Source organism: Lolium rigidum, chromosome 6, assembly GCF_022539505.1.
Source record: "Lolium rigidum isolate FL_2022 chromosome 6, APGP_CSIRO_Lrig_0.1, whole genome shotgun sequence".
Taxonomy (NCBI): Eukaryota; Viridiplantae; Streptophyta; class Magnoliopsida; order Poales; family Poaceae; genus Lolium; species Lolium rigidum.
This window is the reverse complement of record NC_061513.1, coordinates 34081285-34098278: the sequence shown is the minus strand read 5'-3', so window position 1 is coordinate 34098278 and position 16994 is coordinate 34081285. Positions and strand designations below refer to the sequence as shown.

Genomic DNA, 16994 nt, shown 5'->3' with positions numbered 1-16994 from the left:
CGGCATCGGTCTCATCACTATCCTCAGGGATGGAGTAGGTGGTGGATTTGGATACAGAATTTGGGCTCCTCCTCTCTAGCACCGCCTCCTAGTGCAATGACACCGAGCGTCGTGAGCACAAGGCGGGGTAGCACCGGTACATCATCCTCAGCATACCAGTTTGAGATGGATGCCGCCACAAGAGGCATTGTGTCAGACGGACCTATGGACCTTCATCGGCGACTGTCCCCTGGATTTGGCTAATGTCGATAGATGGTGGCGGTGCAGAAGGTGGATGGATCCGAGGAGGAGTTCTCCAACTCTAGCTCTAATAACGGTGGCGCTAAGTGAGCCCACCTCGCCTAAGGTACAGCCATGAACCCTTGTTTAGTTTAGTTTTCTATATAAATTAGTTCTCCTCACAAAGACCATTTTTTTATTTCCTTACGGGCTTTGGCTCGACATCTCTTGTGGTAGCCTCGCAAAGCTTTTGTTGCTCACGTGGATAGTACTTTTGATAAACCGGTAAAAGGAAGTAAGAACTTGCAATTTTTATATCACCATACATATTTCCCTTTGGATAGCAATATCTGATGCATCTTATTTTATACTTTAACTAAGTAAATTAAATCAAAATACATGGTGTTAAGATCTTCTCTCTCGGTTGCTTGAGGATAATATCACATGGTAAAATTACATCTTGTGATACGACTAAACAATTAAGGAAGTACTGAATAATGATTGATATGTAGTAATCCCTTTCGCTTTGAAGGGCGGAGATTCAATGTGAACATTGTAGAGTAAGATTATCAAGTTACCCATACTTGATATTTTAGTATTTTTGCAAGGAAGTATTTCTTCCAATTTGAATATTCTATGAGGATGTGAAGAAGGTTTGGTTTAAGGAATCCTAATGTCTCCACCATACTCGTAGAGAACGGATTTTTTGCTGTGAGATCCAACAATTCAAAATTGTAATGGAGTTCCATAAACTTCTAACATTCACACATTTGCATGTATATATGCCAATTCAAATATCTAAAGCATTGCCACTATGTCCGGCGAAGCGAAGTCATGGACAAGGGCGTTGGTCTCCGTTGGAGAAATTGGCCATCCAAGAAGAAAGAGCATGCGCTGTGCTAGGACACACATCAGAAAGAAAATTGATCTCCATAGATCGATTAGATAACAATTGTTGCATGCAATTGCATTAACCCATTCTGTGATTGTGTATCGACTGATTAAATTACTATATGTTTCCGTTGAAACGGATGAACTAATCGTTGCTACCCTGTTTGCCTCATGTCTCCTAATCGGAACGGGAGAATTGGGGCTGCCAATTTGCCAAGGGAAACGGCAGCGGTGACACCGGCGTCCCAGCGGGTATCTGTCGTGGCTCCATCTTCTAGCATCGGCGACACCCCACGGAGGCGGCCATGGATTGCACGCTCTGGCGACAAATCCTTTGCAACTTCTACTCCCTTGCGGCCAGCTGAGCCATGTTTCTCAATAGATGACATGGAGTCACGTACCTGCTGGATCCATCCATCACGATGAGACATCACCATCCCGCCTCCCGGATAGCCATACAGTGCTTGCCTCACCTCCAGTTCGATGCAGCATGCCCTCTCCTCTCCTCTCCTCGCCAAAGTCCAAAGTCATAAGTCACGGCACGCGCTGCCGCCCGCGGTTTCGACCGTGCCTTCTATTTGTAGACTAACTTTGGAGGGAAAAGGGGTTCCACTTCTAAGGAATCAAGCGGGCTTCAATTCATCCTTTTTTTTCTCTTGGTTAGCTGCTCACATATGGACGGATGGGATGAAGATTCACATGGATTGCTGACTTGGCGTGCCCTGTAATTGCAACGGTGGGGAGATTGATTATGGGGTGGAATCCTAGTCAATTAAGAAGCTAATCACGGGCGAGCTTCTCGGTGGTTTTCCTTGTTTTCTTCGTTACTAATAACTTCTTCCCTTAATTCTGTTTCTTGATGGATTCTTGTGAGCTTATGGTATGCTACTATGCTTATAATGCTCTAATCCTTTGTTTACAGCAATCCGGAGAAGACAGTGAGTCACGTACCTGCTGGATCCATCCATCACGATAAGACCTCGCCGTCCCGCCTCCTGTATAGCCATAGATACGGACGGTGCTCGCCTCACCTCTGCGATGCAGCATGCCATCTCCTCTCCTCTCCTCTCCTCGCCAAAGTACATCCCTCACCACAGCCTCCTTTTCTTGCGAGCGAGAAGAAAAGAAAATTCCTTTGCAACTTCTACTCCCTAGCGGCCAGCTGAGCCATGGAACTAAGAGAAAAGACGGCAGAAACAGAAGATAGGTAGGAACGTACCTGCTGGATCCATCCATCGCGATGAGAGTATGAGACCTCGCCGTCCCGCTTCCTGGATAGCCATACAGACGAGCGGAGCTTGCCTCACCTCCAGTTCGATGCAGCATGCCCTCTCCTCTCCTCTCCTCGCCAAAGTCCAAAGTCATAAGTCACGGCACGCGCTGCCGCCCGCGGTTTCGACCGTGCCTTCTATTTGTAGACTAACTTTGGAGGGAAAAGGGGTTCCACTTCTAAGGAATCAAGCGGGCTTCAATTCATCCTTTTTTTTCTCTTGGTTAGCTGCTCACATATGGACGGATGGGATGAAGATTTACACGGATTGCTGACTTGGCGTGCCCTATAATTGCAACGGTGGGGAGATTGATTATGGGGTGGAATCCTAGTCAATTAAGAAGCTAATCACGGGCGAGCTTCTCGGTGGTTTTCCTTGTTTTCTTCGTTACTAATAACTTCTTCCCTTAATTCTGTTACTATGCTTATAATGCTCTAATCCTTTGTTTACAGCAATCCGGAGAAGACAGTCCATCACGATAAGACCTCGCCGTCCCGCCTCCCGTATAGCCATAGATACGGACGGTGCTCGCCTCACCTCTGCGATGCAGCATGCCATCTCCTCTCCTCTCCTCTCCTCGCCAAAGTACATCCCTCGCCACAGCCTCCTTTTCTTGCGAGCGAGAAGAAAAGAAAATTCCTTTGCAGCTTCTACTCCCTAGCGGCCAGCTGAGCCATGGAACTAAGAGAAAAGACGGCAGAAACAGAAGATAGGTAGGAACGTACCTGCTGGATCCATCCATCGCGATGAGAGTATGAGACCTCGCCGTCCCGCTTCCTGGATAGCCATACAGACGAGCGGAGCTTGCCTCACCTCCAGTTCGATGCAGCATGCCCTCTCCTCTCCTCTCCTCGCCAAAGTCCAAAGTCATAAGTCACGGCACGCGCTGCCGCCCGCGGTTTCGACCGTACCTTTTATTTATAGACTCATTTTGGAGGGAAAAAGGGTTCCACTTCTCAGAAAGTCATGCGGGGCTTCAATACATCCTTGATCCACTTCTCTTGGCTTTTTTTTTTTTTTTTTTGAAACAACCGAATCTGGATTAATATTCAACAAAGTCCGGATACATCCAGAGACAGTCCAGCTGTCCCCCTTTTACAGAAAACAACCCAAGGAAAAGAGAAACTACGCACACATCCCAGGGAGCTTCTGCTTCGCTATTTCCGCTGCTGACCTTGACCTTGCCGAAGAGGAACAAGGGAGCTGCTGAATCACTTACACAAGCCTTTAGGGAACTGAATCCCGTTGGATTCGCCGCATTAGCCACTTGCCGAACACAGCAAGATCTTGGCGTCGAAGATGGAATATCGGCGGGGGGCTCGCCCCGACTTGAGCAAGATGTCGAGCCAGCTTTGCCATCGCTGGCCAGCCTCCCAGCTCGCAAGAACACCTTGAAAGGGGGATAGGAAAAAGCTGCGGGAAGCAGCGAGACCCACCTTGTCGATGCCGAGGAAGAACAGCAGCGCTCCTTCCACTCCACGCCACCACGGCCAGCTAGAGGAAGAACACACCACCGCGTCCCTCGATCCACAAAGCAGTCGATACGGCATGCGATTTTATTGAAACGGCCTTGGCCATCTTCATCTCTGCAGGAAAACCACCACAGATCCGCCAAGCAGAGGGGAAGAAGCTTGGATCCAGCGTCGCTGCGGGTCGCCGGACTCCACTTCTCTTGGCTGCTCACATGGATGGATGGGATGAAAAGTCACACGGATTGCTGACTTGGCGTGTCCTATAATTGCAGCGGTCAGTGTTCTGCTTATATGATTATTATGGGGGTGGAATCCTAGTCAATCAAGCAATTAATGCCACAGGCGGGCGTCTCCTCGATTTCCCTGCTTCTTCGTTACCACTTACTTCTTCCCTTAATTCCCCTTACAGTGTGCGTGCATGCCTCCCTTAATTCCCCTTCCAGTGTGCGTGCATGCATGCACCTCCTCGGCCAAACGACCATTTCTCGGTTAAAAATGTTCCTAATTGACAGATTTTATTTTTTTCTTTTCTCGCATAGACTTTATTCACTATCACCATACAACAAGCAATAAAATGAATGCGACAATTCAGCACAGCTTAATTTGTACATCAGAACCAACACACAACAAGATCTCTAGACCATGCCCACGAATTGCAGAAACAAATGATCTGTCGTCACCTAATAACAAGTTACCGGCATGGCATAAGATATATCTCAGGTTCCACCAACATCATTTCATTTTTCAATACTGTACACCCAACTGTCTTCATTTCTCAAGTAACTATAAGCGCCATACAAGAATAGTGCAAGCAAGTGCTACATCACCAGGCGCTCTAGCTATTATTCTTTCAGGTTTGAGGATGCAACGCTACAATGACAAGCCTCGTCAGCTCCTGGCCGATGCATGTATGCTCCTAACACAAGTACAAGTTTGACACATATGAATTCGTCCGGTTATGCGCAATACTATCAATTACCAGCCACAGGACGGCTAGTAATGCAAATTCTAACTAGCCTCTAAGTTCTGATAGATTGCATACACTCCGCTGGCTCCTGCAAGTGGATCTCAAGCAGCTTGTGGCCGGCCTCCTACAAGCGCAGCTGGTGACCACCCCACCACAACCTCCGGCAGCACGTGGTGGGACTGTGGCAGATCGCCGCCCCAGCTTATTGCCACGATCTAGGTACCTCGTCAGCCACATCTCTTCTTTGCCCCACCTTGTTCTGATCTAGCTCTTCTCTAACAACCTCTCTGGAGACTCCAGTACTGAACCACGCCGTTTTTTGAATCGATGCTTCTCACTATCTCACACAGCTCCTGGCGTCTGGCTGTTGCCGTTGCACAGTCGATCCCTCACTTCCTGCCACTGCTGCCATCTTGCTCCTAGTGCTCAGTGGCAGGCAGTGGGGAAACTGTAAAAGCCACCACTGCCATCTCGAACTCGTTCCCTGTCGCCTTCGTCAAGTCGAGTGACCAAGGAAGAGCCTCCCAAGTTCTTGCCTGAAAAATTAGAAACGGTATCAACAACATGTTCAATAAATGACATACTAGCAGAAGTGGTATGTTATCTTGAGTATTGTATTTAGATAGAACACAAATCTATAAGGAATGCTGGAAGATGCTCAAACATAACATAGCATCAAACAAGCAGAAACTGCAATTGGGAATAACAGATTACACACAAAACTAGCCATACTAACTTGAAGAAAATACTTGTGTGAACATGTGAGAAACATTATAAATGTACAGCAATATCATGCTCCACAGCCAGTTTCTACAACAATTATAGTCATGGTGATCAAACAGCTCAAATTAAGATTCTAAAACTCTAAGATGAGTTCCAAAGTAGAAAGATAAGATCTAGCACAACAATCGAACATGGAACATCTAGAGCTCACAAGGGCAGCGCAAGAGGCATCAAATAAATGTTATACAGAACTATGTCAAGAAAGAAAACAAAGAGTGGCCTAAAACAAACATGCGGCAATCCTTTACACCCATCTTACTGCATGCAAGACGGCAATACAAGTTGAGGAAAGCTACCGAACAACAATTCTGAAATACCACAAAACTCCATTGCTTGACTCCTAATCGGTTCAAGCACCATAGTGACTGTTTCAAGTCCAATCTGCGCACACCATGCATGCACTACCTAGCCTAACATAAGAGAATTGAAAGCATGACATACATTGTGCTTAATTATATAAACATTAACAATATCTCTAGATTTTTTTTAGCATGTAGTACTATGTGTTTCAATCAGCATAGCAATTATGTACACAGATAAAACCGTATGCCATACGAGCACCAGTACTCTACGCAGCTGCAAAACATGATTCTGAATCTTGTCACAAACAAGTACTATCTCTTCTTGTGCAGAGTACATCCATAATTGTCATCTATTTTTCCTACCAAAATTTCTAGACCAAATGCCGACTCTTACCAAACATATTACTCACACTGAGCAAGGACAGAATGCAAACAGATCACCATCTGTGGGCAACCATACACGCCAAACGACCAATGTTGGAGCATGAAATTACCTCAACACCATAGTTGATGTTGATGTTGTCAGCGTATCCATCCTAGACAACATGTGCTCAAGGAAGTCCTTGTCAACCATGGCCAACAACAGTGTGCCGATAGCAGCGGCAAGGAAATCGGCGTCCTATTCAGCAACACTAGCAGCGCGCCGCATCTACCACTGCATACCTTATCGGACTGATGGAGCGCGATCGCCACCAGCAACCTGCCAAGGAAGAATTTTAGGCAATTAAAACATGCAACCTTATCCCGATCAAGGACCGTGCCCATAGCATCTCGGAGATATGGCCGACAAGAGGAGCAGTAGGTCAGAGTTGCACCTCGGGTGCATGGATGGGGAAGATGGCGGCGATAGGTTTGGTTGGATGCTGGTAGGAGTACCTCAGGCAGTTGGAGCTTCCAGGACACTGCGAGCATTCCTCTACAACTTCACTTGTACACCATTCTTCAGATGTACTGATGGTTAAAACAGTCAATCAGGTATAAACATGAGTTCGTACGATACAAATGCTAGTCCAATCTAAAACTACTATAAGCAACTGCCTTCTCTCTATGCTCAAGGCTACAAAACTGAGCTTGTATTGGCTAGTAGTTCCCATATGAAAGAACCTTATGCTAGCATATTATTAGACTACAGAACAAATCTCCCTTTAAGCTTAAAATGAAGTTTGAATTGTACCGCCTCTGTCTTGCTCTTATCAGAACCTTTATTTAACTAATCTACTAACCTCTCAAACATTACTACACTAGACAAATGCATACACTTCATTAAACCAGGCTAGTTAAAGGTGATGTCAAACATCTAAAGCAATAAACACATAGCTGGATGCCCAAAAAGTTAAAACATTCAACAATGCATATCAAGAAACATGTACCTTAAGGGCCTGATTTCTTGATACTCTTAATTCAAGGTTTTATCTTGAGTTAGTCAAGGGACAAGAAACTTGGTTGTTTTGGAGGATTTCACTTGAGCTCCTCGTACTTCTCCTTGCCCCTCCACTTCTCCTTCCTAGCTGCAGCATGTCTCCTCCCAGCTGCTATTACAAGTCTGCCAGCGAAAAGTATAAAAATGAGAAGTGTGTATATCTGAAATGAACAAGAATAGACCACCAATCTCCAGCAGTGCGGACTAAGTAGCAGCCACTAAGCTTACCTCACACCTACTACAGTCACTGAGCTATGCTAATTACTTGTGCGAACTAATATTAAAAATGACTATCTTGAACATCATATAAATCTTCAAAAATCATCTGGCAATTTGACTTCAGACAAGTGGGAGTGCATTGATACCCATTACAGTTAGATGTCGATCTGAGCAGAATCATCAGCAAAACCCATTTAATTGAAAGCAATATTGTTTAAAATTCAACTTTAGAAGTATAAACAGGACATACTCAGTATCTGCCAAGTCATAAACCAAATATACTCACATCAGATGCCACTTTTATTGTGAACACAAACCTCAAATAAGAAATGAAAACAATCAAAAGGAACGCTTAGAAGAAAGAATCAAAGCAGGAGGGAGCACTTACACAGTGACCTCCCAAATGATAGCAATCAAGGCCAGACCTTTTCTCATATCCATACAAGCTATATCTGAAAAGATAGCGTCTCAAGTTGCATTAGACACACATTTAGATCAAGAATAAGAGATGCCATTATATTTCAAGTCTAAGTCACATGCGCACCCCACACATGGTCGGTGAGGACAAACTAATATATATGGAGCGAGCTAGGCTGGAGGGAAGACGATGAACTGCTTGTTGGGAACTAGCGATGGAGATGATGTTCAGTCCAGACGAACTGTAGTGCAGATCGCTGATGACTTGTCATTCTGTCTCGTGAAACTACACATAACGCCGTGTTAAATTGGGTCAACAGCTCACGGGTCAAAAATTAGTTCCAATCCCATTAATCACGGCCCAGTAGTGCCTAGGTAAAGATAACCAGCCTGCCAGCATTAACAATTGAACAAAAATTAGTGTTTGTCCAATTAATCACGGCCAGTAGCGCCAAGTGAAAAAATAACCAGTCTCACAAAGCATGTAGCTCGATGGATTTTGTTGTATACCGGGATTATGGATTCCATTAAGCGACTTTCTCCACTTCTACCTTCACGAGAAAGCACCGCGGTAGGACCAGGCCTGGCTTTCCAGGTCACACTTTCGGACTCCGAAGTGGCCACATTACATGTACAAAGTATAACAAGCATCTAGGTTGTCCTTCCTAGTCTTGTTCATCGTCTTCTTTCTTTAGCTGCTCAAAAGACACAAATTAGAGTAATCTTGACACCCTGGTCTGCTTCGAAATTTCTTTCTTATTATAGGATATAATTGAGAAAGCACACTCTAAAGTTTGGCAACAGAAATCCATCTTTCGATAAAAGGCATCAATAAGGCAACAACAGATTTCCTTTTAGCCAACAAAACAAAAGAACATAGCCACTTTTATAACATTCAAGTCCAGTTCCAAAGCTCCACTAATCAAACTTAACACCCTAACATCAGGAATTATATATCAGGAAAATATTTCATTGCTAAATTATTGGGATAATAAAAGGAGTTAGTAGAAATAGCTGCAAGTACAGTAGAGTTGCAAAGTCAGATTACTACCGACAAATTGCAGTGAAGAACAACACTGACAGTCATCATGCTGGACTCAAATACAATGAGAAGTGTTGAAAAGAAATAAGGACAAACAAGCTCGAAGGCAACAACAAAACATAAAAGGAACCACAATTTTTTCATAAATTCACAAAATACCTAGCCTTGTGCCTAATGATGCATAAAGAGCGGAGCCACCATGCAAGATACATATATCCTTGACAAATTTAGTACTAGGAAAAAGCTATATTTTCTGTGCTTCTTGCCTGGAAAGCATATTAATCTGTTGACATTAAAGAAACACGCAATAAGATATTGAAAATTCTAGTCGTCATCTCTATTCATTTGACAAGGCACGGGATTTAAACATACGGTTTTCCTTTTTCAATTTTCTTACTAAACTAAGTGAGGTTCAGGGTACAAGAATATGCCTCACAATCAATAGAAGCAACATTTTCCCCTTTTAGTGCTCATTGTAGTAAATTTTTTGTATTGAAATCTCTTCACCAAAAGCTTAATTTACATAGTACTTCTATGTGAGATACTTGAAAAGCGATATGCATGCAGTTTTAGCATCTACAAAAGTTGTGTACATACAACTAATCTTAGTTTACCTCGTTGAGCTGCTCGCACCTAATTTTCTTCATGAAATTTCCTTCGACTGATCGGAATCAAATTTAAACGGTGTGTGCAGTTCATGATAATAAAGCTTCTGATCTTATCAGCATAAGGTTCAAACCAGAAAAGGCTTGATCCACCCTCAAATCATTGTTTTGACCAGCTGATATGCATGACCGCAAGCTCCAGGTCAAGCCTTCATTAAAAAAAAATCTGGTTTTAGGGTTGAGATTAATTAGCTCAAACACTAGTAATTAAGAAAATCAGCAAGTGAACAGCAACTAGTGTCAACACCTACTAAATCAGAAACCAGCTGCTAGAGCATCACAACACAAGGTATAGCTAGCATTTGGTAACCATTATATAGACACAGCTTACAGGAAGAGTAGACCACTGGTCCAAGTTCATATAGACATTTGAAGAAAATCACCTAATAAATCTACATGATAGATCACAAGGCGCATCACATACACTAGGCAACATACTCCGGCGTAGTATATGTTCCGGAAGCTTCTACACTTCACATACACATGCTAAGGTTTAATAAACATGTCCTTCTTAAACAACGTCCAAGATAGAAAACCCAAGTAACAATGTCGATACTACTTATTTTACCTTTTAAATAACATACTCATTACAAATAATACACGTGTAACCAGTGACAACTGAGCCGGGAGGAAGGTCGAAACCTGCAAGCTGTAGTAAAGCATGCCACTGTGAATATAACCTCAGGGACGGCTTTTTTCGTCTCTGTGTTGTTTCCCTCACCAGCTCAGACAATTGTCACCGTTGCACAGTCGATCCCTCGCTCCCTGCCACCGCTACCATCTTGCTCCTGGAGCTCAGTGGCAGGTAGTGGGGAAACTGTAAGAGGAAGGCTAAGACACTCTAGAACTCGTTCCTTGTCGCCCTCGACGCCTTGGTCGAGTCAAGTGACCAAGGAAGAGCTTCCAACACATGTACCAGAGCTCACATGTTCTTGCCTGAAAATTTAGAAACAAAACCAACAAGATGTTCAATAAATGAAATACTAGTAGAAGGGGTATGTTATCCTGAGTACTGCATTTGGATAGAACAATAACCTATAAGGAATGCAGGAAGATGCTCAAACATAACATAGCATCAAACAAGCAGAAATTGCAATTGGGAATAACAGATTATACACAAAAGTAGTCATACTAACTTGAATAAATTAATTGTGTGAACATGTGAGAAATATTATCAATGCACGACAATATCATGCTCCACAACCAGTTTCCAACATACAACAATCATAGTCACAGTGATCAAGGAACCAAATTAAGATTCTAAACTCTAAGATGAGTTCTAAAGTAGAAAGATAACAACTTGCACAACAACCGGAGATGGAACATCTAGAGCTCAGAAGAGCAGAGCAAGAGGCATCAAATAAATATTATCAAGAACTATGCTTCCATGTCAAGATAGAAAACAAGGAGTAGCCTAAAACAGACATCATGTGATCCTTTATTCCCATCTTACTGCAGGTAAGATAAGATGCGAGAAAAGAAAAATAATATAACCGACTAATTTTCCAAATGCCATAAATTTGTGCAAGTATTTTTTAAAGGCATTCCAGTTGACAAGGCATCACTAGCTTTGGTAGGTTAAATCTTAATTTAGCCTTGGCGAACCAAGTAGAACTCATTGGCAATACCCACCAAATTCCATTTTACAGACAAATGGAGTGAAAACAACTAACAGATATTGTTAACGATAATATATGTACGGAAACTTATTGTGCAACTTTAAAAAGGTGTACCATGACAGATTCCAATAGAAATCTGTGGGGAACAGTCAAACATGAAAAACACTCCTAAACAACGAATGCCAGGGTTAGGACAACCAACTGGAAACTAAGTTCTATTTATTGCATGTTCATTAAACGAGATATGTTGTTGGAAGGCAACATATGTAGAAGAAATCTAGAAACAAATGTGAAGAAAAAAGTATTTACTGAAAACCGGACAAGCAAGTCACCACCATACATTGGTGGGGTACATGAAATTTTGCAAATAGAGGAAGCTGGACCATAATTACGTCACTAAACAATAAATGCGCAGTATTGGGAAAAAATGGGGATGATCATTAAAAGTTTATCATCATCCAGGAATAAACATAGTGACTAACTGAAGCAATCACCATTCAAAAACATGATTAAGGAAATTTTGCAAGCATAGATCGTTGCACTCTGATTACATCAACAAAGCCGCAACGTTAGAGAGGAAAAGATGATGTCATTTATATGATCAGTAAAATATCATGCAGTATTTTGCAGACTTGCACAATTAAAGCCCAACGGAACAACTAGTGTAAAATTAGGCTTCCAACTGAAAAAACATAGTAATTAGGTGAAGGCAACAACGAGTGGAGGATATTTCAACAGAAACCTGTAGTAGAGCACTGACAGATCTGACCGGGGAACAAGTGAAATCTCTGATAGTTGAACAGTTGTCACACTACAGAGACTTATGCAATTAAAATACTAGCTACTTCACCAATCTAGTTCAAATGTATTTCCTCGTAGAACTAATACAGGCAACTAACCTAGCTTCTTACAAACCTACAAGGTCTATGGCCATCCTCCAAACCATGTAAGCAACACAGTACCACACGACCAAGAAACAATCGGACAAGAGCAGCCAGACCAATGCCCAGGTTCCTTCATGTGCTATGCAAAGTCTCAGTAAATGCAATGCTCACATTTGAGCAGAAAATGACTTAATTTTGACATCATATAATACAAATCTCCAGTGCAGCTACATATCTACAATAAGCATGAATTCCCATATAAATGATCCAAGGGAATACCTTCTTCAAGTTCTTCTTGAATGATGGAAGTGACCTAGGGACCTCGATACCGAATCATATCAAACCTTCATGCTACGCTAAGTTTCAGTAAATTTAGTGCCCACATTTGAGCATAAGATGACTTTTAAAATCCCAGCACATCAAACCTGAAAAAAAATGCCACCTATGAGCCCTAATAAGACATGAACAATAATGATACAATAGTTTGAAATACTAAACATAAAATCTTTTATAAACAAGTAATAACTAACTACAAAAGATAAAGTTGGTCATGAACACTCTGACAAAAGAAGAAAAAAAATCCTGATCAACTAATACTATCAATTTTAACTTCTAGATCTATCTGCAAATGAACCATACATATAAGTCAGAAATACTCGACATAATCACACAATATCATAATGGGAAAAAAAAGGGCCACAAATCATATGGATTGATTATTTAAAGCCAACTTGGGTTAGCATATCCAAAGTTCATGTTTAGGGACATATATGACTGAAACAATACAGGGAGTTTAGAAAGGCACAACAACAGGAATTTGTGAATCAATCTTCCTTATGTGGCAGGAACTTGGCAAAATTATTCAGTTTGTGCCCTGAAATTACACTGTACAAGAATCTACTGATCTTTGATGATGATTACATCTAATGCCAAGATCAGAATGAACAATATTGTCTTAATAGAGACATCATCAATGAGAAAACTCAAAGCATCACACTAGAGGTCTTAACAATATACAATGGTTGCCATCTCCCATATGTGATAAGATAATTCAGGCAAGTGCTATTTCTGGAGTACTTTACATAGGTATAAGCATGTTCACATAAGTTGCTAATATAACATTTTTCTGGACTTCCAAGTTACAACTCAATAGAGCAAACATGAATCGATAGAAAAAATTAAATACACTAGAGCTACCAAATAAAATTATGAAATACAACAAAACTACATTGCTTGACTCCTAATCAGTTCAAGCACCATACTAACCGTTTCGAGTCCAATCTGTGCACACCATGCATGCACTACCTAGCCAAACATAAGAGAATTGAAAGCATGTCGTAGATTATGCTTTATTATCTAAACAACAATAATATCTCAAGTTTTTGTAGCATGTAGTACATTGTGCTTCAATCGTAACAGCAATTATGTACACAGATGAAAACCATGTATGCCATACCATCACCAGTCCTCTACGCAGAACAAAACAAGGGGGCAAGGCAATTGCAAAAACCCAGCGCACGAAACAAATGCATAGTCTTGCGACATCAGAAAGTGACAATGAAGTGTACATACCATGAATTGTAGCTGAATGAAGAATAGGGATGTTACCTGAAGGTTTATGATGCAGATCAGCGCCATGATCAAGAATGTCCTTGACGGCAGTAAGTTGGCCATAGGTGACAGCATGCTCCACGATTGAATAATCTAGAAATAATATCCAGACATCCTAGTTACAACTGATGATAAATTACAAAACTATGGGGTCTGCTTCGGCCCAACACTTAAGGACCAAAAAGACGTGAACGAACAAATTACCGTGAATGGTGTCAGGCTTCTTGATGTCCATCTTGACCTCTTCGACAAGATACTTGGTAAAATAAAACCCAACTTGATAGGAGAGTACCCAAATTGTATAACAAGAAAGTACCCAACTTGTAACAGAAACCTATTATCATGACAAAATGGTGTCAGTAACACCCCCAATTAGGAAGAAGAAATAGCCACTGATCCTGATCCTCATGTCAGAAATTCCGGTTCTACAATTAGCACACATTAAAATACTGAATTTTTTCCCTCGCAAAAAGGACATACCCAATCTGAATATTGGAGAATATTATGACAAACATAAAAAAGCTAAACTAAAGTTGGGGTCTATCTTTTTCTCCCATGGCTAAGAAGCAGTTATGATTGCATCAGCAGTACATGGTTGCCGCTGCCTGTATGTTATATGAAAATAGGGAAAGGCAATGTTTTTTTCCGTACAAAGTATTGGTGGAGGTCTGCCGGACGAAGTAGTAGAAGCCAAACATCATAGTGGAGGTCTCGGTCGCCGGCACAACACTCACATCATAGAAAAAATTGTATTGGTCACATTCAAATAGCAATACCGCAAGGCCATGTACTCACACACGAGAGCAAGCAATGGACAATTGGACTGAATAAGTTAGACATGAAAAAGCTTTAGTTTGAGAATCTACCTATTGTGTTCTCCAATGTGAAAAAGCTTTAGTTAGAGAATCTAGCTATTGTGGAGTGTGAGAATTCTCTAATCATTTTTAAGAATGAGAAAATCACTGCCTGCACTGGAAAAGCCTGCATCGGAAAATTGCGGTGTGTTCCCCTCTCATAGCCGAGCTCAAAAACTCCAATACCAAAATCGATAAGTCAGAGCAGAAACGGGAGGGGATGGTGGAAAAATTAAGGTGGGCAAGTGAAGTAGACCTTGTCGGTGGTAGTCCTCGTACTCAGAGCAACTGCAGTCGGGGTCGCTGGATCCAGCGCTGACATTGAGCCACTTCCGTCACCACCCTACGCCCCATAATGTGCATTAGTTTGCATCTTCTGCACTAAAAACTTAAGAATTCTCCAAAAGAAAACTGCAGATCTGAGTTTTCGTAGTAAAACTGCAAACCTGGAGCATTAAAAATAAACATTTTATTAAATAAACTCGACTAACGGTTTCACATATTTCTAACCAAGAGGTAGATGGAAATTCATAGCTTTCCAGTCATTTATGCCAACTAACAGAACTGCTGGGTGTACTAACAATATTGATAGCTTTGTGAATGCAAACAAGCCAAACTCCAGACTCAATCACAGAAATCACAAGTAAAGAATAAAAGTTAGGCACTGTTCAAAAAGACTAATTAATTGATATGAATTAACATCTTCACTATTAGTCTAAAGTGTATTTAACTTGCAGCAGATGCAGATATATTGAGTCGCTGCTACACAAGAAATACAAAATATTCAGAAATACTAATTTTCCAAGTCAGGCTAGGCCACTACAACATGTAGACTAGAGTTTTTAGCTAGCACATAAAACACCTAGCTCATTTGATTTTCCCTTTTTTTCATCCAACACCATGTACGCAAATGAAACAAAAGCCAGAAATAAAATCTCATGTAGAAGAATGACTTGCTTTCTATTTAGTATACTATTACATAGAACCGAGATGAGCATGCCCACTAGCACTAGACTAGAGATACCATTGTAGCCAAAAATATATAAAATGTTGCACAATTACATACCTCAAGATTCATTTTTTACAGCAACAAAATTATATCTAGTACAACAGGAGAACTGAGAACCACACCACAAAAATGCGGAGAATATAGTCACCACAGCCATGGTACCACAGATCACATAGAAGAGGACGAAGGGGACACGAGGAGCTGACCGGAGGGGGTTTAGCCGAGGCCAAATGTCACAGGGTAGTCGAATCCGGTGGGACAGCTGCGCACGATGCCACGGCTAGCCCGTCTGCAGCAGCAGCGCCGGAACCAGACCGGGCAACCATGTCATTTGCTTCGTCGCGGCTATCATTGGTCACCTCCACTGAAGGGATCTCCATCTGCCAAGGCAAAAGTCACCACAAATTCAGAGCAATCAGCTCACACTTTGACCAAGATCAAATCTCCGTTGAGTGCTTTGGCGGAAAAAATTGGATCTTCATGAATATTTGATTACATCTTGTTGTAAATAAAAGATAGGAACTAGCTAGCAGATCACATAAAGAACAAGTCTATAATTAAACAGACCTAGAAATAAAAGAGACCTACATTAAACAGATTTTATTTATCACGATATGATGAACTACCTTGCTAAGAATGTGTATCCTTAATTTCTAAGTATTCTTTGAATCTGAATGTTTCTTTCTCAACTCCCAAGAAACATAACTAACAAGAAACTCCGCGAAATAAAAGTGCATGTCCTGAAGCTGGTTAGCTTTAGAGCTAATGAACAGTTTGACCACAGAAGTCAAAGAAGGAGCAGCGAGCAGTACCAAGCGTGCATCAATGTACTGTAGAAATTCGTTTGTCAGAGGAACAATTCAGGTCTAATTGGGCACAGTCCAAACATTCTTTCGCACTTCCCCTTTAGTATACTCTGTGAGGAATCCATACAGAATCAATCAAGTGATATGCGCATCTATAGTCTGTAGCCATTTTAAGACCCTGCAACAGCATACAGTATTGCCAAATGAGCATATTGAGCGATTCATTTGGTAAGCATAAATATTTTATGAACAAGCCACGCCCTGTTTTATTCAGAAAACCTGAAGCAAAATGACAGACATACACGATCACATGATCAACAATAAACACCGAATGTTTGTCTTGGGGTGGATGATGTGCTCGTATTTGACAAATAATATGGTGAATCGATGAATCGACACGCAGATATGATCGTGGTATGAAGAACTACTCCAAAAAAATTTGCGGGAGGGAAAAACGAACTTTTTGCAGGCTGGGGCTGGATGAGCTTCTCGTTGAGCATGCCCCCCTTCCTCTCCTCTCCTTGTGAGAGCAAGCACGGCTCA

General features: G+C 41.7%; 1 long non-coding RNA gene across 9 annotated transcripts; it reads right to left on the bottom strand.

Moving 5' to 3' along the window:
- Positions 1-4588: 4588 nt before the first annotated feature.
- On the bottom strand, positions 4589-16625 carry LOC124665911. Of its 9 annotated transcripts, none has more exons than XR_006990736.1 (15): positions 16458-16625; positions 14434-16025; positions 13987-14116; positions 13780-13875; positions 12451-12596; positions 10311-10604; positions 9618-9817; positions 9163-9286; positions 8472-8656; positions 8089-8351; positions 7933-7996; positions 7276-7448; positions 6721-6856; positions 6400-6605; positions 4589-5356 (listed from the first exon to the last, which is right to left on the bottom strand). It is a non-coding gene; the product is annotated as an uncharacterized LOC124665911 (long non-coding RNA). The 9 variants fall into 9 exon arrangements; XR_006990734.1 differs by lacking the exon at positions 9163-9286 and having other exon boundaries at positions 14434-14511; positions 14649-16025; XR_006990733.1 differs by lacking the exon at positions 9163-9286 and having other exon boundaries at positions 14434-14813; positions 14893-16025.
- Positions 16626-16994: the final 369 nt, after the last annotated feature.